The sequence below is a fragment of the Mercenaria mercenaria genome, chromosome 2 (genome assembly GCF_021730395.1).
Source record: "Mercenaria mercenaria strain notata chromosome 2, MADL_Memer_1, whole genome shotgun sequence".
Classification (NCBI taxonomy): domain Eukaryota; kingdom Metazoa; phylum Mollusca; class Bivalvia; order Venerida; family Veneridae; genus Mercenaria; species Mercenaria mercenaria.
In genome coordinates this window covers 60241397-60264672 of record NC_069362.1, presented here as the reverse complement: position 1 = coordinate 60264672, position 23276 = coordinate 60241397, and the positions used below count along the sequence as shown (strand labels likewise).

The following is a 23276-nucleotide window of genomic DNA, read 5'->3' as shown; positions in this document are numbered from 1 at the left end:
ACTTGTCAAAACAGTGTCTTATTATGTTTAAAAGCTATGTTATTATGTCAAGATGTGGTGTTAACTTGTCAAAACAGTGTCTTATTATGTTAAAACGCCATGTTATCTTGTTAAAGTGTCATGTGATTTTGTCTACTGAGCTTGCTATTATGTTAAAGTGCTATGTTATCTTGTCAAATTGTGGTGTTAACTTGTCAAAACAGTGTCTTATTATGTTAAAACGCTATGTTATCTTGTTATAGTGTCGTGTTATCGTGTCTACTGAACGTGCTATTATGTTTAAAAGCTATGTTATTATGTCAAAGTGTGGTGTTAACTTGTCAAAACAGTGTCTTATTATGTCAAAAAGCTATGTTAATATGTCAAAGTGTGGTGTTAACTTGTGAAAACAGTGGCTTATTATGTCAAAAAGCTATGTTATTATTCAAAGTGTGGTGTTAACTTGTCGAAAAGTGTCTTTTTTATATGTTCAAAAAAGTTGCTAATGTATTCTTATATGTCAAAATGTATAGTCGAGTGTTAACTTGTCGAAACAGTGTCTTATTATGTTGAAAAGCTATGTTATCATGTCAAAGTATGATCTTGTTTGCAGAGTGTGTTACTATGTTAAAAAGCTATGATATCTTGTAAAAGTATCGTGTGATTATGTAAAAAAGCTATGCTTTCTTGTCACAGTGTTGTGTTAACTTGTCAAAACAATGTCTTATTATGTTAAAATGTTATGTTATCATGTCAAAGTGCGATGTTATCATGTCAAAATGTAGTGTTAACTTGTCGAAATGGTGTCTTATTATGTTAAGTGCTATGTTATTATGTCAAAGTACCATGTGATCTTGTCTACAGAGCGTGTTATTATGTTAAAAGGTTATGTTATCATGTCAAAGTACCATGTGATCTTGTCTACCGAGCGTGCTATTATGTTAAAAAGCTATGTTATCTTGTCCAAGTGTGGTGTTAACTTGTCAAAACAGTATTTTATTATGTTAATACGTTATATATTATTATGTCAAAGTGTGATGTTAACTTGTCCAGATAGTGTCTTATTATGTTAACTAGGCATGTTATCTTGTGTTGTGTTAACTTGTCAAAACAGTGTCTTACTATGTTGAATGCTATGTTATTATGTCAAAATTCCATGTGATCTTGTCTAACCAGCGTGCTATTATGTTAAAAAATTATGTTATCTTGTCAAAGTGTTGTGTTAACTTGTCAAAACCGTGTCTTATTATGTTAATATGCTATGTGATCATGTCAAAGAGTGATGTTAACTTGTCCAAATAGTATCTTATTATGTTAACTAGTCATGTTATTATGTCAAAATATGGTGTTAACTTGTCAAAACAGTGTCGTAATATGTCACAAAGCTATGTTATCTTCTTAAAGTATCATTTAATCTTGTCTAGCTTTTTTAACATAATAATACGTTCTATAGACAAGATCGCACTGTACTTTGACATACTAACATAGCTGTTTGACAAAATAAGACACTATGTGGACAAGTTAACACCACGCTTTGACATAATAACATAGCTTTTTGACATAATAAGACACTGTTTTGACAAGTTAACACAATACTTTGACATGATAACATAGTTTTTTAACATAATAAGACATTGTTTTGACAAGTTAAGACCACACTTTGACATGATAACATGAAATGTCCCGACATAAGACAGCTGCGGCGTTCCATATATTTTAGTCTTTTAAATGTAAATGACTTTGTTAATTACCCTGTTGCCTTAAAGTTCCATGAGGATCTTAATTTTATGTTTAAAACTGCTGCTGTCCAGATAGAGACTACAGAATTGAATAGCTAAAAAAGCTACTTTCAATATTGCACATAAAATTATGACGTCAAGGTCATAAAGGGAGATAATCAAAACAGTGCATTTTATAGTACTTTCTTTTATCATAATCATTTTATCATAGTCAAACCTATGATAAATACATGAGAAAACAATTATCAAACCTTGTATTTAACACAGAAAAAATATATTTTATGTTCATAACAAAAATGTGGCAGCCACATTTAATCAAATGCAGTATGACCCTTTAACGCGAGTATCCGTTAGATAGTGTTAAAAATTTTAGGCCCATGTGATATATGTATTGAAGATTGCTCTTAATCTTTTCATCATATTCGCTCGTTTCTAAACTCACAAACATTCGTTTATACTTCTACTCTTTGAACATTTATAAAATAAGGATAAATATCACACCTACAAAGGCTGAGAACTGTGGCGAATCTGTTTTCTACAGATAAGAGAGATGTCTATGTCTGTGGCGAATCTGTTTTCTACAGATAAGAGAGATGTCTACTATTATCAAGTATAACATAATTTAAAACCCAGAAATTCAGAATATATGACGTAGAAGGAAAACAAGCTGTCTCGTGTTACACTAACAGTTTATAAAGGCCTAGCAATGAAAACATTAAAATATATGTGAAACCGACAAATGTTGTGCGTCAGAAATTAACATTTGATAATATATATATATAACACATGTCAGTGAGGGTGTTATTGATACTGTCAACCCGAAAAACACATTTACACATTTTTGGGTAGACAATATCGATAACACCCTCACTGATTTTATTAAGCATTACATACAACTGTTTGCATATCAACGAATTTAAATAAGCATGGTGGAAAGTACTGAAACTTGTTGAATGAGTGCGGTGCGCAAAGGACATCACCTCTGTGCAGGTGTTAAGTGGATTATTTGAAAACGCTGATCGGCGTGACAGACATTAAAATGAGTACATTTTGAAAGATAGGGACTTTGCATTAGGTGTTTTATAGGAGGTATAATAATACCAATTACTCCGAATCGGAATATTTATACTTATTATACGGTATTACAGGCCTGATAAATGAATTATGTACTGTAGGCCTGATATAAGTCAAACAAGCCAAACTGCAATCAATCAGACATCAGTTGCCTGTATTACATGAGTACATACACAGTTACAACAGATACTAAACGGAAAATTGCTGCACATTACGCTGTTAAGTGTTCATTAGCCATGCCGTTGGTACAGTAAATACTTAAGATGTCCAAAAACCGTACCTTTGGGATAGTAAATATTGTAAGATGTCCAAAAAGCCGTGTCTTTTGTGCATAAACAGTGCTTTCATAAAACTAAATTGTTCGGATGTAAAAAGTCTAACTTTCATGTTACGGATATTGTGCAACCAGAAATAATTTGACTGAAATATCTGTTCCTTTTTATATCATTGTAACATGTTGATTTTTTTCCATTCCTTTCCATAATACAATATAGAATAGACGCTTTTTCACAAAAAGCTTATACTGTCAGTTCTACTTAAGTATTGTCCTAATACAGAGCTAAAAATATTCATTATATACTTAAAGGGTATTGTAGAAAGCAGGATACATTATTAAGTATTCCAAGAAAAGATACACAAATCAACAAAACCAAGTTTTAATGGTATCCTTAAAGAATTCCACTAGTAAAGTCTATTAGAATTGACGTGAACAATATTTTTACCATTGTCATTTCTGTCTACTTACACGAAAAAAAGATTGTTTTGTTTGTTTGATCGTAACAAAGTGCCAAGCTTTGTGTACTATATTATTACGTAATTGACAAAAAATACAAAAATCAAACAAACAAATCAAGTTTCAATATCGCAGTGATTCAAAAGTGGAGGTTTGGAAAGGGGTTGAAACAAGGGAAAGTCAAACAGCTACACCTGGCACAAATTTTCTTAGACTGGTGTGGCATACTATTATAGAGAAAGAAATTCCTGAAATACGTTTAGCTTGCGCGTGCTTGCAATAATATGCAAACATGCGTGTGTAAGTATGAAGCGATGGATTGCAATCAAAGAAATAAATAGAAAATTGCCTTTTGACTGTGGCGTATTTGTCTAGAGCGTTGGTCTAATGTACTTACGGATGGGTCGCGGTTTAAATCTCGGTCCAGGCCTTACGTTTTTCTCTCTCTTTTGTTTATAATAAAAAGTCATTTGCTGCCATAGTGTCATGGTCAAGGTCACAATTTCTAAAAAAATATGTTTTTCACTGTAATCATAAAAAGGTACTTTCCGGTTTAAAACTCTAGTAAGGACTGACTTACGGTCACTAAACGTGGTGTAAAGCAATCTACGTTTTGTAATATGAAGAACTGAATTGTATTAGGGTCACTGTTACTAGAAACAGAAAAATGGATTCCACTCAATATTTTTAGTTTAGTTACATCTATTTTCATCAAACTTGATATATAGATAACTTTTATCTAAGACAAACGTTTTGAATATATTTGGGGGTCACTCGGGTCAAGGTCAAGATAACTGCTACTAAAAAGGGGAAAAATGGTTTACTAAACGATCAACAAATTAAACTACCAACCATGTACTGGATTCCTAAATTGCATAAACAACCATATAAAGCTCGCTTCATCGCTAATTCAAGCTCTTGTACAACTACAAATATTTCAAAACTATAAACATCATGTCTAACTGCTGTGAAAGCCCACGTGGAAAGATACTGCGATAAAGTATACGAAAACTCTTATTTTGGTCGATTAAAAATTCTGGCGAAATCCTGGATAAGTTTAAAATTAATAATAACAAGGTATCTACAGTCAGTACATACGATTTTTCTACTTTGTATACCACTTTACCACATAACTTAATAAATGACAAACTAACTGCACTAATCCAAAAGACTTTTGCCAGAGAGAATGCTACATTTTTCGCTTGCAATTTTGATAAAGCTTTTTTTACTAGCAATATTATTAAACATTATACAATGTGGACCTGTGACGAAGTTTGTAAAGCCCTTTCCTTTTTATTGAACAACATTTACATCAGGTTTGGTTTTTATACACGAGCATTTTTGTGTTTTACATGCCATGCCTTTTTGTTTCCATTACGTATGTTGGAGATTCACCTGGAGGGGATTACTTTTATTTACACTGTCCCGTGTCTTTGGAACATAGTGGGGGGGGGGGGGTAAGAGTGAGGTTGGGTGCGCACCATGGACCGGTCTAAGCTCCTCAGTGGTGCTTTTGCAACTGACCATTCCAAGGCGGTGCCCCACTGTGTTCCTTTGTTTGTTCGTTTTGTCCTGATGTGTTGGCTTTGTGTGTGCGCGTGTATGTGTGTGTGTGTGTTTGTGGTGTATTGGCTTTGTGTGTGTGCGCGTGTGTGCGCGTGTATGTGTGTGTGTGCGGGTGGTGTGCACGTCTGCGTGCTGTAGGTTTCGTTTTGGGGAGGCTGCGTTTTTGGTGCGTGGCATTCCCTGTTTGATATTTGTCTTTGCTTTTTACTAAAATAACCTGCATACTTTGAAAGTTCTGACGTTGTGAGTTGGGCTATGACGTTGTCCAATTGTTCCTTTTGGAATGTTGAACGGACGGGTCGCAGTTAAAATCCTGGTCTTGGCCTTACTTTTCTTTTGAACTGAAAACGACTCATTTAAATGTCAAACGGTCACGGTCAAACTAATAGCCTGAGTTAGGAATGACATATGGCAATGACACAACTCTGCTTATTTTATCTGTACTTCTGAATGTTTGCATGATTGGATGCAGTCACTTATGTATAACCGAACATGGATGAAAGTTTGAAAACCTGGTTTTTGCGGAATGTCCACAGTCCAGGTTTTGTTGTTTATATGTAGAATGCAGTATGTTCCTCGCATAGAGAAGTAGAGTGACTAATTATCCGGTGTAAAATTTTAATTCAATCTAAGATTATAGTTGTTAAGCTTTTGTTACACACAGCATACTGCCACATATCCTTGACAGTTGTTGCGGGCAGCGAAGTGTGCCCACAGATTTACCATACCACAAATTTACGGACGATATGTCTTATACGAAACCGGAGAACAAATAGTTCCATGTCCTCCATAAATTTTACGTAATTCAAGTCTGTTTAACTTTCAGAAAGCTTCTGAGATTCAACTTTATCAAAAAATACATTGCTTAAGTACATATTTATCGTAATCTATATTTTATAACAAAAAACTAAGCGTATGAAAATGAGCATGCTGGCTTTGATCACATGTCCAAAACAATTCTTTATCACGTGACCAAAATAATATAATAAACTGCGTTCTATTTCGATACGATACTGAATGATAAAATTGCATCCGTGTATCCGTCGAAGTTTGTAGCGTAGACATGGGTTTATGGAAACATATATTGCATGAAATCAACAGAAGAAATGTTATCTTATTTATTTTTCATAGAGAAAGATACGATCCTTTCATAATATTTACGTAAATAATTTTTATTTCCACGACTTAGGAAAATAATTGCAGCCGTAACGGAGGGTGCGAAAAATTCGTACCTGTTTCCCGAAAATACGAATAAATGCACTTCATTTTGATTTATTTTTACATTCTAGCTGGAATTGTGACTGACATATCATTAAAGGGTATAAGTAATTCGAAAGAAACATTATTTTAAACAATCGCCGGTAGATTCGCGGTGTTTTCGTCCCCAAATATTCACATACTGGCGTACGTTTTCTTCTTAGATAATTATACAATAGCGGGCTTCGGATGACTACAATCATTTGAGACAATTCAAACTAAGTTTGAAAAATTTCAATTTTCAATATTTGCATTTTTAACAATAAAATTCGTAAAAAGATCCTTTGGAAGCATAGAAAGCAACCAAGAACAATAATAGCAGACTCGGTTTGATTGCGTCTGTTCATGAGAGGTAATGAAATGTGCAACACCACTTATGCCCCCTAGCACTTGCTTAAGCGGAACTCTATTACACATAATGTTGAATGAACTCCATGATCTCAAAGGACCAGAAAATATAACAACACTAAAACATGCATGTTGTATTATGGGGCTGAAAAATGGCTGAATGCATCCTGAAGATAATGACGTGCGCTGATATTGGAAACAGTAGTAGTTGTTTTGGTTGTTTTAAAATTGAATTAAAACACTTTAATTTCATAGTAAATATTCTTTTATGGTTGCTTTTAGTTTAAGAACTATTCTGAAGTGTCTTTTATCTATGTAATTTATGTATAATATATTCATAGCCTGCTTTTACCAAGATAAGATCTCATTTGAAAAAAAAATCACCTGTCAAGGTCACAGGGGCCTGAACATGGAAACCCGTTTCTGATCAATAACTTGAGAACCACTTGACCCAGAATGTTGAAACTTCATAGGATGATTAGACATGTAGAGTAGATGATTCCTATTGATTTTTGATTCACTTGATCAAAAGTTAAGGTCACAGGAACCAGAACATAGTAAATAGTTTCGAACCAATAACTTTAGAATCATTTGACCCAGAACCTTCAATCGCGATGATAGGAATTAAAGAGTAGATGACCCTTAATGTTTCTGCAGTCTTTTGACTTAAGGAAAAGGTCACAGAGAACTAGGAATGGGAAAACACTTTCTGATCAGTAACTTGAGAATCACTTGACCCAGAATGTTGAAACTTCATAGGATGATTGGACATGCAGAGTAGATGACCCCTGTTGATTTTGGGCTCACTCGATTACAGATCAAGGTCACAGGGGCCTGAACATCGAAAACGGTTTAAGAACCACTTGACCCAGAATATTGAAACTTCATAGGGTGATTGGATATGCCAAGTAGATGATCCCTATTGCAGCCAACCATTAGTGTCTCTCTGTCTTTCGCTCCTATCTTCTATTGACTTCTTGCCTATTACGACTATGCATTGGGGTAGACATGGGCATCTTCTAGTGTAAAAATTAATTGCTCTCCTTCGAAGGAGGAGGGGTATATTGTAAATATTATTGTTTGATGATGGATGTCTGTCAGTCTGTAGATCAATCGGATTCCGGATGATAACTGGAGAACGCTTGGGCCTAGGATCATGAATGTTGATCGGGAGATTTGTCATGACCAGCAGATGATCCCTATTGATTTTGAGTTCAGTAGGTCAACGGTCAAGATCACATTCACAATAGAACTCTTTCGCCAGAAAACTAGATAATGCTTTGGTCTAAGATCACATTTAATACGGAAGTCATTTAAGACTGGTAAATGACCCATAATTATTGATTTAAGGTCAATACGTCAAATGTCCAGTGCGCAGTGAACAAATAATTTCTGTTCCTTGTTAGTTACATCATGCAAGTGTTTTACAAGCTCTTGTTATAACTAGAATCTCCAAACATCACATAATTATCAATTAGTCCATGACTTTTGCTCACATTTACTGTAATTCCCCTTGTTCCAGTAAAAGCAGAGTGTTTTCCCATTGATTTGTTAAAAAATGCTTATAATTCAAAAAAGATTTTGAGCAAGATTAACCAAACCTCACAAAATCACCAAAAGTGTAGTAAAACTGTGCTCATCTGAAAGGGCGAATGACGACAAAAGCAAGGTTAAAAAGATTATTTCAAATATGTAAGATTTATAATTTCGTTTTAGTAATTATAAAAAAGAACATTCTTTAACTAAAAAGCATGGCACCTTTTTACAGTTTAAAAGTGTCTAATGTCATAGAAACCTAAATGCATACATTGTTGATAAATTTAAGCATCCAACAACAGGCAGAAACAGGTGGTTTTATTAACGAGAGAACGTTTAAATACGTTCATTTAACGTAATTATTTTTACATAGAAAATATGTTATTGAAATTACTTTTAGACAAACCATCAGTCAATGAACATCAACTTGTTTAAAGGTGGTTAATCAGATTTGGATCAAGTAATGCATTTTTTCGAAAGTTTAACAATTGATCACTTAAACTTATCTGTGTTTAATACACATTTGATGTTCACTGGAGGTACTCCTAAAACTTGATTTTCCTATCTTGGCTGCCCAACAAAGATAGAGTTATTTCAGCATAATCTTTAGAAATTTAATAAACATGCTTTGCCTAAAGAATGATATGATATGTAAGAACTTTTGTATTGTATATGTCAAAAATTTACATTTACAAATATATATTTAGGCGGAATTAATTAGAAATGCAATTTTGTAAAATTAATATTAGACAGATTAGAAATAAATGATTTCGGTAGCTACACACTGTTTTAAAACTTGCCTTTAATTCAGATTGTTAAGATATCCCAATATCTATCAACTAGAAATTATATTGAAATTAAACGAAGTAGTCCACTTTCTGAATAATTTAATATCAAAGGGAAGTTATTAAAAGATAAAAATTATTTAAGAAATCAAACTTTATGTAATTGGTATTTTTGTTCATTAAATACATCTCTAACAGAATATATTATTATGTGAAAAATGTCATAAAATATTGCTTAGATGTGATTGACCACCTTTAACTTGAGAAACTCGACGGAATGTCATCATTACAGATATATATGTAAAATCTAAAATAACAAAAGAGTCTTTTATTGTTGTTGCCTAGCCAAAATAAAATGGCTTGCCCCAGTTACTATAATCATTCCGTAGTGTATCTTATTTTAAGCTGACAAAACATCAAAACCTATCAATTCATATTTTGGAAACAAGAGCTCTTAATCAACTATGACGGTGTTTTGTCGTACACAGTTGTTTCTTCTTTTTTACTTATTATTACGTGTTCGTTCTCATATAATTGATCTATCTCACCATTTTCTAAGGTAAATGTAGTCAGCCACTGGGTTGCTTAGTTCAGATACAATTAACCAATCACGTCAAGCTGTGTTCTAACACTAGGAATTACAAGCGCCTGCAGATAATGATTATTCCTCTTTCCATGGTTACATAACAGGTTACAGAATAATAAAGAAAATATATACACAGCAGGTATTTATTAACAACTGATCTATAAAATTACGTAAGAAATCGCATTTGCAATACATTGGTACCGCGCTTATTATCAAATTATTATAAGGAAGTAAAATTGATGATTTTAGCTACTTCTACAATTAGTATAATTGGTTATGTAATAATCCAATGACTGTGTTTCTCAATAATAACGACACAGCTTAATTTTATCATTATTTGTTTGTATTATTATGATGAGCAATGCGATCGTAAGTAGGATTTAACTAATTTTCCATCTATCGTTGGTAGAAACAAAATTAGATAAAATTTAGGTTTTACGAACGGAGTGATTTAGCTAGTATAACTTAAAACATTTACTTTTCCTCATGAAAGTTTGTGTCTGTCTTTTACTTTAGTTTTCGTCGATGTATACATATTCTTATCAAATGTTATGAAATGTTTCACCTCTTGGGTGGAGTGGCCTTGTGTGACATTTCTTGAAATGCAAATAATAACTACATTCATGATAATAACATTTCTGTTATTATATACCAAAATAGTTGAAAGAACACCATTTGCTCGCATCTTGAACGACAGATATTCCTTTTTCACAAAACCAAATTTCAGTTTTCTTTGATTTTCTAAAGAAATGAAAAAATCAAGCACCAACGAAGATATTGCACTTTCCGTTAGTTCCAAAAAGCCAACTGCATTTCATTTGTTTGTCTGTCAAATAGAAAGAAAACTTATTTTTGAATAGTGTACCTTTGTTGAAGTTTTATGCCGTATACTGCTATACATACAAGATGAAATATACCCATAGTCAGATTGCAGTCATGCGATACTTTACGTTTTGACCTTTTCACGATGGGGAAATATTTTCTTCTCTTCAATTTATTAAATAGTTCCGTAAAATCAGTGAAAACACATAATAAGATTTTACTGTAGTGAAAAGACAGAATATATGTAACGTTGCGCTGTAAATACAGAAAATATGCTCCACTACAGTTAATAATAAATAATAGAAATACGCTAAAATGCGAAAATAGCATTTTTTTCTGAGAATCATTTGTTGCAGCACTTATGAAATGTAACAACATACAGAAGGCAATTATATGCATCTATAAAATGCGACACAGCCGCTTTCTTTGTATACCGCTGGGAGATAATTTAATTGTCGCTTAACGGAGATTCAGGAAGATTTGAGAATTGCAAAGATAGTTGAACTGACGCCATCATGGAACAGAATTACTGTATCTATGAAAGAAAGTAATTTTATATGAATAGTGTATCAAGGTACGTAAAATGTTCGTTTGCTTAAATTCTTGAGTGAATGAGAGATCAATCTTTCATGACTACAATTTGACACGTGTTTAATGAAGGTCATTAAATGTATGACAATCGGTAAAGAAGTCGCAATACTGCGCAGGGCTTTGTCATCCCTGTTTTTTCTAGTTTTTTTTTTTTGTTCTTTTTTTTTGCAATTTCTTTAAAATTCGCTGGTAAAATGTTTGTTAAATTTGCGAAAATGCATATTCGCGGAAGTTTATTTTCCAATAGTTGCACTTGATTGAGATTAAGTTTTTCTGTACATGTTCTGTTATTGTGCCTACATGTATGCAAAAATTTATTTCTTAATTATAAATTAGATCTACTATAAACATGAAAAATACCTGGTACAAATTTATATCGCGCTTTTTGATTTCGTTGAAATTTAAAATTATGTTGTCCGATTTATTGTTGAATAAAAATCTACATTTTCGTTTAAGGAGAAATATTTCATCCGACACGATATCTGAACCAAATATCTTAATTTTGCGCCCATGGAGTTTTTTTTGTATAGGAAAGATTTCAAGGGAGATAATTTATTAACTATATAAGTAATTTCTTGAACTGTCCTATGTCTCGTCCCCGTACCATTGCATTGTAAACATCAAGATGTTGCATAATATTTGTGTTTATTGTCAACTGGGGAAAAAATAACGACCACGACGAGACTCGAACTCGCAATCTTCTGATTCGAAGTCAGACGCCTTATCCATTAGGCGACGCGGCCACTGTCACAAAGAAGTGAAATTAACAGATTATATAGGGATTTTTTGTAAAAGCTTAGTGTGATATTTCATGTTCATTTATTATAATCTTTTCTGAAAATTTTTAAATGATAATTTTTCCTTAAGAACTTCTCAGATGTTGTTTCTACTTCCAGTGCTACTTATTTTACAAGTTTCTGTCTGTTAATTCACTCTGTTTATAGAATTTGTGATTACAGAGAATATACTCTTGATCGTTTATTTGTATCAGTTGCTTAAAACAAAATGTATTTCTTTGTTTTCGTTATCTGTCTTAATTTTTGTATAGATATACATTAAATCTATCTTTATAATACTTCAGATAGAGTTTCTTATTCCATATACAGCTTGTTGAAGATCTCTTGTAAATGTGCATTTCCATGCCAAATATTGCACGGCAGGTACGATAAATGTATATTTCATATTTACAGGCAAAATGTCTGAGGCATTACAGTTCTTTTTGACGTCGATCTATACAGTGTATTACATATTTCAATATTAAGGAGAAAAATGGAATAATACGATATGTAAAACCTGAGACATAATCAATTGCTCATTATTATCGGCAACAATTTTCATCTGAGAACCCATCAAATGATCATAACACACTGAAATCGTAACGTAAGAGTATCGTAATTCCATCAGGCAAAATATTGTATGTGCTAACTTCCTCTCTTCGAGATTTTATAAGAATTGCTAAAATGTGTAAAAATCATCCTTTTTCTATGGAAAATAACAATCAGAAAGGTGAAAACCCATAGAAAAACACACAATTATATACAATCATTCGCCTTTGTTCGTATAATAGATCAAAGTACACATGCGTACTGTGATACAAAACTTATGGAACACAATTCATTTTAAAGACAAAGAAAAAAAAGCCAAAATCTAATCCCAGCAGTAAGAATGCTGGAAATATTTACCTGTTAAGCAGTTTTAAAATAAAAAAGTAATAAGACGATACTGTAATTCGCACACAGAAAGGACACATCTTGTAAGCCGACCTTAAACAAAGTTTGAAATGTTAGTTCAGACTCTACATTTCTGAAGGATAATCAACCATTTGAGGTTGCACAGCAGAATAAAGAATGACATTAATATGATACAATTTTATGAAAATCTATTTACCTATTTTCTTCCGAGATAACAATATATGTAAAACTCTAATGATGTCTTAGAATAATTTCATCTCTCCCACCAGTACTTCAATTGACCGAAGTATTTGTGCCCATAAACTACCGAAGAGTATCGCCAACGAAGACTAAATTAACAGACAAATAGACACAGACTATTCAATTCGTTCCAGGAATCAATTTCCGTCACACTACTGAATTAAAGCTTTACAGTTTAAGAACACGGTAATTGTTAGAAAACTGTGACACAAACAACCTTTCAAGGAAACAAGGCTGCCAATTTGGATGCAATTTCTTCATACATATAGGCAATGAATCACTTCACATACTTTCTTAAAGTTACAAAATAAGCCCGTCCGCTTAGCTTAATAGGGAGAGCTCAGATCTACGGATCTTGGGGTCTTGAGTCCGAGCCCTTGGCGGGGCGTATGTTCTCTGTGACGATTTGATAAAAGACATTGTGTCTGAAATCATTCGTCCTCCACCTCTGATTCATGTGGGGAAGTGTGCAGTTACTTGCGGAGAACAGGTTTGTACTTGTACAAATTCTAGAAACACTGGCTAGGTTAATTGCCTACCGTTACATAACTGATATACTGTTGAAAAACGGCGTTAAACCCAAAACAAACAAACAAAAAATAATAAGAAGAAATTAAAGTAAATCAAATCAAGTAAAATGAATTTTTAACTAAACCTTCTGGCTATTACTTCATTGTCAGACTGCAATGCACTTACTAACGAAAAACCAGGCAACTTCATTTTACAAATATATACTAACTTAATTTCATTACTCAGACTCGTCAAAGGAGCCCTTAATAATTCCATTCAATTTATTCAGTGAAAACGCTCATATAATTTAGGCTACATTTAGACAATAAAACCCATTTACACTCCCTCCCAGACCTTACCATTTTCAATATTAATTCAATCTAGTATTTAGCTGATGGTGACAGAAATGCTTTGATTAAATTTATATCCTGACTGTTCCTATAGAAACATATTGTACTAAACAAAAGTCAAATTCTGACCGTATCTCATGCATGTTCACCAAATATATGTGAAGTGTTCTAACTTGTAAGTGCATTTTTGTTTTGGCTTCTGACAGAGGAAGGTGTGAGGAATATATGTAACAACAAAAATATGTGCAAAAAAAAGCTAAATGCAACAATTAAGAGTGTCTTTAAACAGCAAACATACACATAAGTGTTCCAGAAATGTTTCAACACTAGTTCATAGTTCTGCTTATCACAAAATACGATAATATTTCTTAGGAGTTCCTCAAGTAAACAGGAAAGAAGACTCGAGCCAATTAGTTTGACATTAATTACGTTTTCGTATAATTGCTCTGCAGGCATTCGGTCAAAGCACACCTGTTTACCTAGACGTTAGCTTTCATTCATATGATCATAATGATAATCCTGGTTTTTGTACCAAGATCTTAACAAAGGTATAAACTTGACGTATTTTCAATTTGTAATTGGAAGACCAGCAAGAATGTTAAATTAACTTTCAAATATAAGCTAATATATGACTGTTAAGTGGGCTTTGGGGGTTTGTTCAGATACTTTAGAGGCGTAGCAACATGTTAGAAATACTACCGTTCAACAACCAATAAAATCGGTTGTTTCAATTTTTCTAAATCCATGATAATTTTTCTTTAAACAGTATCAATATGAATGCATTGTAAAATAATTTGACAGATACCTATATAGCGTTTATTCCTTTACTCATACTTGCCGAAAGAAACTTATTCCCAAGGTGAATGTGGATAAATTTAACCAAGAAACGCAAGGTGAGTCAATGTTTATTTTAATAAATCTGTATTTGAAATTGAACTGCTTATATCTTTCAACTTTCAATATCTTTCAGACGAAATTCTAGGTCAGTGCTTGTTTCTTCAGCTATATCTACAAGAAGACGCTAATCTTCTTCAAACGACTTTGTCAGTGTGAATCTATGCGAGCTTGCGTCTAGGTAATGATACCTTTGACTTGGATCGTTAGTGAGTATTGTGCAGTGAATAATTAAGCAAACAACGCTTAATGAAAATCGTCTCTCAGATGTTATAGTGCCGCCTACTTTACTGCAACGTTGAAAGTGAGTAGTTATACTTAGTTAATTGATTATTACATTGTGGAGACAAAAACTGTTTACTGTAAATTGTAGCTACAGTTGGAGGTACAACATACAAACAAAGATCTATAGGTATAATTGCGTTCCAAGAACAGTCCGTGCGAAATAAAGCCAGTACGTGTATACATATGCAGTCGATTGACATTCATACCAAATACATAAAATACAACAGTAAACAAGATCGAAACAAATAAATAAAGGAGCACAATTAAAACCACCGCTTGGGAGTTTATATTTAAATCATTTAATGGTGTACATCAACCCTCACTCGTTATCCATTATCCTACCGTTTTTCAAAGTAAGTACATGCAAGAGTAAAAGAATATTTCAGTCAATTCTATAATCATGAATACCAAATATCCAAACTGTTTGACAACTTCAATCTTTCGTTCTGTATGCAAAGTTTACGTCTACGCAAAATTTGCGCCGGCTGAAACGTTTTGTCATGTGAACCAAAACTGAAAAAGCTGATCATACTGGTAAAGATATGTAGATAAGATATTGATCAATACAACGTGTAAACAGCACATTTATATCACAACAATGTAGTTATTCTCACAATGACAGTACAGCGTGTGATCTGATCAGATAAACACTTTCGCAAGGGAAATACAATAAACATGCAAAACCGTATTGGACACCGAAAGTAAAGGAAGCACACGAAAACCAGAGACATGCACGGATAAAATGGCTACAAGATGGGCGACCTAGGGAAGACCATAATGATTCATACAGGAGGTATAAACAATTAAAACGTGTATTCACCAATACCCAGAAGGAGGCCATACAAGACATAGAACGCACATACTACACAGAACTCAACAATACAGCAAACTGTGACAGCAAAACATTCTGGAATCTTGTAAATAAAAATCAAAAATACAAGAAAAGGAAATACAGTGTCCTTAATACAGATGATATCAAATAAGAAACATGTGATGAAATCGCTGGAGGCCTTAGAACATACTTCGAACAATTTAACTCGCCTCTTACCTCGCCCACTTACGATAATCAGTCTAAATGTGATATTGAAAAGAACTATGATACAATATTAGAAAGCTAAGAATGTGAACTTGATCCGAAAAATACGAATACAAAATGATTAACGAAAGCGAACTAGAGCTAATCATAAAATATCTGAAACTGAGAAGAATACCAGGTCATGACAAAATAACTAACGAACACCTCATACATTAGACGAAGTTCCTTGTTACGCACCTATGTGTACTTTTTAACAAAATCGCAGCAAAATGCTATTCACCAATTGACAGTAAAAAGGGCATAATTATTCCTATATACAAGTTAAATGGAAAACCAAGAGATGACCCAACTAATTATCGTCCGATAACTTTACTTCCGGTCATCTACAAACTATTTGAAGACACACTGCATAAGAGATTGAAAACGTTTGTAAATACAAATAATATAAGATTTCCATCTACTGAACAAAATGCATTTAAAAAACAAATAGGACCTGTTACTGCCTCATTCAACCTGCAAGAAAGCGTTCGTCATCAACTTGAGAACGGCAGCAAAACTTATATTGCCCTCCTTGATACACAAAAAGCATTCGATACCGTTAGGTTAAAAGGTCTACTCATAAAAATATACAACATGGGCGTAAAAGGTCAGTTATGGAAAATCTTAATGAATCTACATTCCGACATGGTTAGTAAAATAGTCATTGATGGAGCAGATTCAGATGGCCTACAAATTCAACAAGGAGTTCGACAAGGAGTGGTAGTCTCGACTTTGTCTGTTCTGTTTTTATTGACCAATTACTCGTTGAACTTCAGAATAGCAAATTAGGAATCGTTATAAATCATATACAATGTGGAAATATAACACTGGCAGATGATCTGACCCTAGCAGCGATATCACCAAATAATGTACAAAGCATGCTTAATATCGTCGAAACGTACCGACTCAAATGGCGATACAACATTAACTCTGATAAAAGTGCGATCTTGATCTATGTCTCTAAGAAAAACATTCTACTAATTCGATGTCCTGGAAACTCGGTGAAAATTAACTACCTATAGTTAAATGTGCTACACACCTTGGAATGAATCTAAATAAAAGTTTAAGTAACAGTGACAATATCCATAAATCAGTCATTAAGGCACAATCAGCTTTATTTTCACTGTTGTCTGTTGGAATTACACCAAAAGTGCTTAATCCACACATATCCGCAGGCTTAGTGCAAAAAAACTGTTATACCTACCCTCCTATACGGATGTGAATTATGGAGTGATATCACATACGCTGAAATTATAAAACTAAGAACCGTACAAAACCGTTGGTCGAAAATCATCCAAGGTATGAGCACCCGAACAAGAACAGACATGTGCGTAAGTATGCTATGCTGGCTCAATATTGAACTAGAAATTGAAAAACGAAAATTAATGTTTTTACAAAGGCTATGTAGTCTATCGAGTGAAAATATTTGACTTCCGACTCTGTCATTACATATCAAGAAATATGTGTAACCAAACTGGAGTTATTCCCGATTTGTATCATATCTTGTGTAAATATGATCTTGCAAATTATTTAAATGACTATTACCATGGCATGTCTTTCCCGTCAAAGGGTAAATGGAAGTCAATAGTTAATAAACGCATCGAAGATAGTCATTTAGCACTATGGACAGCAAGAATGAACTTATCACCAGATTTCGATAGGTTTAAGCATATCCATGCAAAGGTTGACACTGCTGTTTTTTACAAGTGTATTTGCAATAAATTTATACCGGCAATGGCCCAGTGTATTGCAAGTGCTTGGGTACAAGTTCCGAATTTTGGCGAAAAACTAAATAACATTTATATGCATAAGGTAACAGAATGTTCAAATTTAATTACACTAAGATATGAATTATGTAGACTGCTGATAGAAACTTTTGATATATTGATTATCCAAGAACTTCGACATATGAATGAAGAGACTTTGTATCAAACTCTACCTGGAAAACTCATAATGTGTGCACATAACTTGGATATGTAAAAGAAGTTCCTTATTATGTCTTACAAGTATACTGTTAAATGTTTGTATACCTAAGCATTTGGATATCAATACTTAGTATGCTGAAATTCTATCCGCAGACTGTAAGCTGCTCAATCAAGAGGTCGAGTTGCTTATATTTCGCTTTCGCGTAAACATACCGAACTCCAGCCTAAACGAATTATTAAAACACACGTTCCTTGGTAGTCATTCGAAAGAAGAAATTACACTTGGGAACCTGTATACCATAATCTCACTCGAAACCCAATACCTTCTTTAGCATATCAATTACTTTCTATATTTCACAATCTACATATATATGTATATATTATGTTTGTACTGAAAATGTAGGCTGTAAAATTGCGACAATTTGTAACAAAGTGTACATATCCTATAATCATTTATAATTTGTAAATTATCTGTTTATATAATGTATGTCGAGGAAATAAAGAGAATATAACAATCAATGAGTGCTGAATCCAAACAAATAAAACCTGTAATTTGAATATCTTCTCAGTACGGATAAATTCATTCAGTAATATTGCATGAATTATATATTTATTTGCTTCTGTCACAGTATGCTAATATAACAGCACTTCCGGAAAACATTATCATATTTTCGCAATTAATTCCGTACGCAAAAGGTTTTCCTTTTGGCTTCAACATTTTTTTAAATGCTTTACCGAGCAATCCCATACGAATTTCCATAGACAAATGTAAATCTATTCGCACGCAGAACATTTTATGCACAAAATCATGGTCTTTATTTGTGACTATGCAAATATTACGCGGCGCAATTTCACACCTGGATGTTAATAGTTCATGATGCGAACAGGAATATTCTGTAAATAATTAAACGTAATTTATGGTCCAATACAGCACACGATTATATATAAATTGGCATAAAGTTATTTCATTTCTCAATCTACGAGGTCAAAATCACCAAAACGGTCATTTAAAGTGCCGAAAACAAAAAGTTTACTACCATTCGCATGTGCAAAAATATCCTGTGCTACTCTAGTGCATCTGAGGTGCATGAGGTCAGTTTCATTTCATTAGTGTTTATGTCAACATTCTTATACTTCAAAGAACGTTTGTGCATAAAATGTCTGTTGTGTGACAAAATTAAGATCAAGGAAAGAAATATTGAAAGAAGCCAAGGGACTTCGATCCATTGTAGTCTCCTACCATTAAGATATGCAAACAATCCTGTGATAATCGTGTACATCTGTAATATGTGAGGTCAAGTTTCATTTCCTGAAGTGCATATGTCAACACTCTTATACATTACGGAACGTTTGTGCAAAAATGCCTGATGTGTGACAAAATTCATATTAAGGAAAGAAATATACTGAAAGATGCCAAGGGACTCTGATACATTATAGTCTCACAAAATATCATCTATATTGTTTTTGTAGAAATAGAGAAACTGCAAAGTGATATCAAATGCCTGATAACGATTCTACAGGGAATAGTCGAATATCTTATAACGCCTTGCAGAATATACTGGCTTTATAAATTCCTCACCGCGGCAACAATTTCAGTTTGATCTTTTCTAAGTCGTGTCAACACTCAATACAATCAACATTTTAAACTTTCTTTGCTCATTTTCATTGTGTGAATCAAAGACACAATTAAAGCTTTTAAATCAAGTGTTTTGTATATACATTTTTTATTTTTTACAATTTATGACCAATTACGTATTTAAAAATGACTGAGTACTAGCGAGACTTAAATTTTTTAGATCAATGCAAAGTACTCATTGGGATATTGTCTTCACATTCGCTGTTCAACTAATAAAAATAAGTTTTTGTTACATCTTTCAGTATTTTAAAAAGGTCTCGAATAATTGCGCTGCTCTGTGATTCATATTTCAAGGCAAGAGGCAGTCTCCCTTTTTACCGTATCACTGAAAAACCCTCGGCTATGTCCATGCAGACTTCATTTAATTAATATTTCCTGGTTGGTTTATAAACGAATTGAAAGAGCTTTTCTTCGTTCATCAATGTTTTTACTGTTGATGACTTAAATCCGCAGAAGAGACTCCCTGTGCCCGTAAAATATGAAGTCGCGATAAACACAGAGATATAAACGTACAATTTTTATTGTCATTAAAGACTTGGTGTATATTAGTGATCTTTCATTAGAAATCAATAATTCTATTTGCCAACGATGTTCCACTTTGCTCTGCTTTATAATATATTACTATTACTGATACTCATACTGCTGAATAGTGGTAGGTTCGGAAAAGCAGCGAGACGCAAGTTTGTATCAAATATTACGAAAAGTAAACAGGCGGGCAAATACTTTTAAAACCGTATAAACTGTTGTCACAAAACTCTATTTCACAATGTTCGTACGGATAATGTATTTAAAATGACACATTCAAGCAAACAAAACCTGAAATGTTTAGGGAATTTAATCTTAGAATTTGTGTGATATTGTGACAGATAAATTGTTGCTCATTCGCGCTTAACTCCTCTGTTTAAACACCCCATGAAAACGGCAATAACAACAGTTTCGTAATAAAACATTTGAAGACGTCAATGTGTATACTATTTTCTATTTCAATGGTGTAGTTATGAACTGAATGCTGATGGTAATTAGTTTTAGAATGTCGAAAAATTAAATGCTTATAGATGTATATTTATTAGCAATACCTTTGCAAAGAACCTCGGGTAAATACAGACAGCAGTATGGAAAAAGTACGTCAGTTCTAATTCGCTGCATTTATGTAAATATTTAGAAAGCCATTCTGCTAGCCCAAAAATTCACCATTTATATAATTTCTCTACAATTACTTGACTGTGTGTTGCATTAGACCAGAAAAAAACTGTTCATATTGAGTTCTTTGGTTTCGTACGACCTCCATCGATGGTCCAAACGGCTTGAATATCGTTGGAGCTATCTCACATTTCTTGTCGGCCATTTTATAAAGCACTGACTTTTAAAATTGGTACAAATTTTTAATTTCATCTAATGCATGATGTGCTGTCGTTGTAAATTACTTACATTATGCTACATAAGAAAGAGTACAGTTTCAAACCAAATATGCAATCGATTCGTTAATATGTGCTTTTATTATAAGGGATTTTATTACAGATTGTATATGTCAAAACAGCAGTCTATAAATGCAAAAAAAAAAAAAAAAGAAAAAAGAATCTTTATTTGAATTCTATGTTATTATATTTTCTAGTCCTTCGGGATTATGGAGTCCAAATGAATTTTACTATAATAAATTTTTCGTTTAAGCCAGTGCTAGAGGATGTGAGACGTGTTGTACATTTCATTACTCCTCTTAAACAGGCCCTTTCAAACCGAGTCTGTTAAAGATTTGCTTTCCTGCGTTAAATGCTTAAAAACAATGATCATTTTATAAATTTGATATACATATTTCTTAGCTAATTTCATTTACGCTTCACCAACAATTTGTGGTCTGCTTTTCTTTTCATTTGTATATACATATCGATAAAAATATAATAGAATATTTATCAAATACATTTGTATTGCAGTCCAGAGTTTGTCTGAATTACCTGTACAAAAAGTAATGTTTTCATCGAGTATGTTTCAGTAATACTACCAAAAATAAAGAAAATTGTTTGACGTCAAGTGAAAACATTTCCTGCTGCAGACACCAGATCGGTAGACGTCGAACCTTTCGGATGAAGAAAATGGTGAGTCTGTGGAGGATATTCATTCTCAAAAATTACAAAAGGGTCACTTGCTCACAATTTAAGCAAGAATAAGATGGATTTGCATAAACTCTTAGCTGTCTGGAAATTAACATGCTTTAAAGAAGTTTACACACACCTTTAAAATCCCACTTTCATTTATGTTTGATGACATTACTTATCTATATTAAAGAAGTTAAGTGTGATGTGCTAGAACATGCATCAACCTCAGTATAACCTCCCACTGAATAATTTATGAATCCATGATACAATTTATCTATATGCAATTAGCGTTTTTTTAGTAAAACATCATAAACAAGATAATGGATAGATCTCTCATATGTTAGGCGAACGCCCACTTAATCATACCGTTGAAAGATAATTCTATGGTCGCTTAACCGAGATTTGGGATGATAATGTTAGCTTGCAGAAATAATCGATAACTAATGACATATTGCTTGGACAGATGCATGAATATTGTAATTAAGAAGTAAAATATGATATATGATATGAATATGAGTTGTATAATATTATGTTGACTGTACAGATTTTGTCTCGTAACAGTCTTGAATTGATTGAAGTCCTATAACTAACTAGAACAACTAGAACAAAATAACCATTTGAGAGTCTCAAGCTTATACTGTCCTTTACATAATTGCATCAAGAACATTCAGTACAATAAAATTAGTGTTACAATGTAATTACCAAACCAATGATTATTATATGATATGAATATGAGTTGTATAATATTATGTTGACTGTACAGATTTTGTCTCGTAACAGTCTTGAATTGATTGAAGTCCTATAACTAACTAGAACAACTAGAACAAAATAACCATTTGAGAGTCTCAAGCTTATACTGTCCTTTACATAATTGCATCAAGAACATTCAGTACAATAAAATTAGTGTTACAATGTAATTACCAAACCAATGATTATTATATTGATATGAAATATGAGGTTTATAAATTCTGTTGACTGTACAGATTTTGTCTCGTAACATTTGATTGATTGATAGTCCTATAACTAACTAGTAACAACTAGAACAAAATAACCATTTGAGAGCTCAAGCTTATACTGTCCTTTACATAATTGCATCAAGAACATTCAGTACAATAAAATTAGTGTTACAATGTAATTACCAAACCAATGATTATTATGACATTTTCCTTTGGTAGTGAAAGCACTGCGCCAAATTTCCAATGGAAATGAGGTTTAAATTCGTAGACAAGGTCGTAACCTGTTGGTCGTAACCTGTTGATTTAGATTGTATTAGGTCTCTGTTAAGCACTGCACAGTGTACTAGCAATAATTATATAAAGTAAATGTTGATGCTGGCGGGAAAAGGGACAAACAACGGACAACAGACAGAGAGTGATCACAACAGCCCGCCTTGAGCACGACGTTTTCTGGTGAGAGAAGCCACATCTGTATTGAGCTCATTTGTGAATACAAATTAGAATGTTCTAATTGTGTTTATATGAGACCCTTATTCTTAACGACAATACAGACCGCTTATAAGTTAACATCATTTTATATTACATCCAAAACTATTTTGTCTTTAAAA

General features: G+C 33.0%; 1 non-coding gene across 1 annotated transcript; it reads right to left on the bottom strand.

Annotated features, from left to right (window-relative positions):
• Positions 1–11686: 11686 nt before the first annotated feature.
• Positions 11687–11759, bottom strand: Trnar-ucg (transfer RNA arginine (anticodon UCG)). The gene has a single exon. It is a non-coding gene; the product is annotated as a tRNA-Arg (tRNA).
• Positions 11760–23276: the final 11517 nt, after the last annotated feature.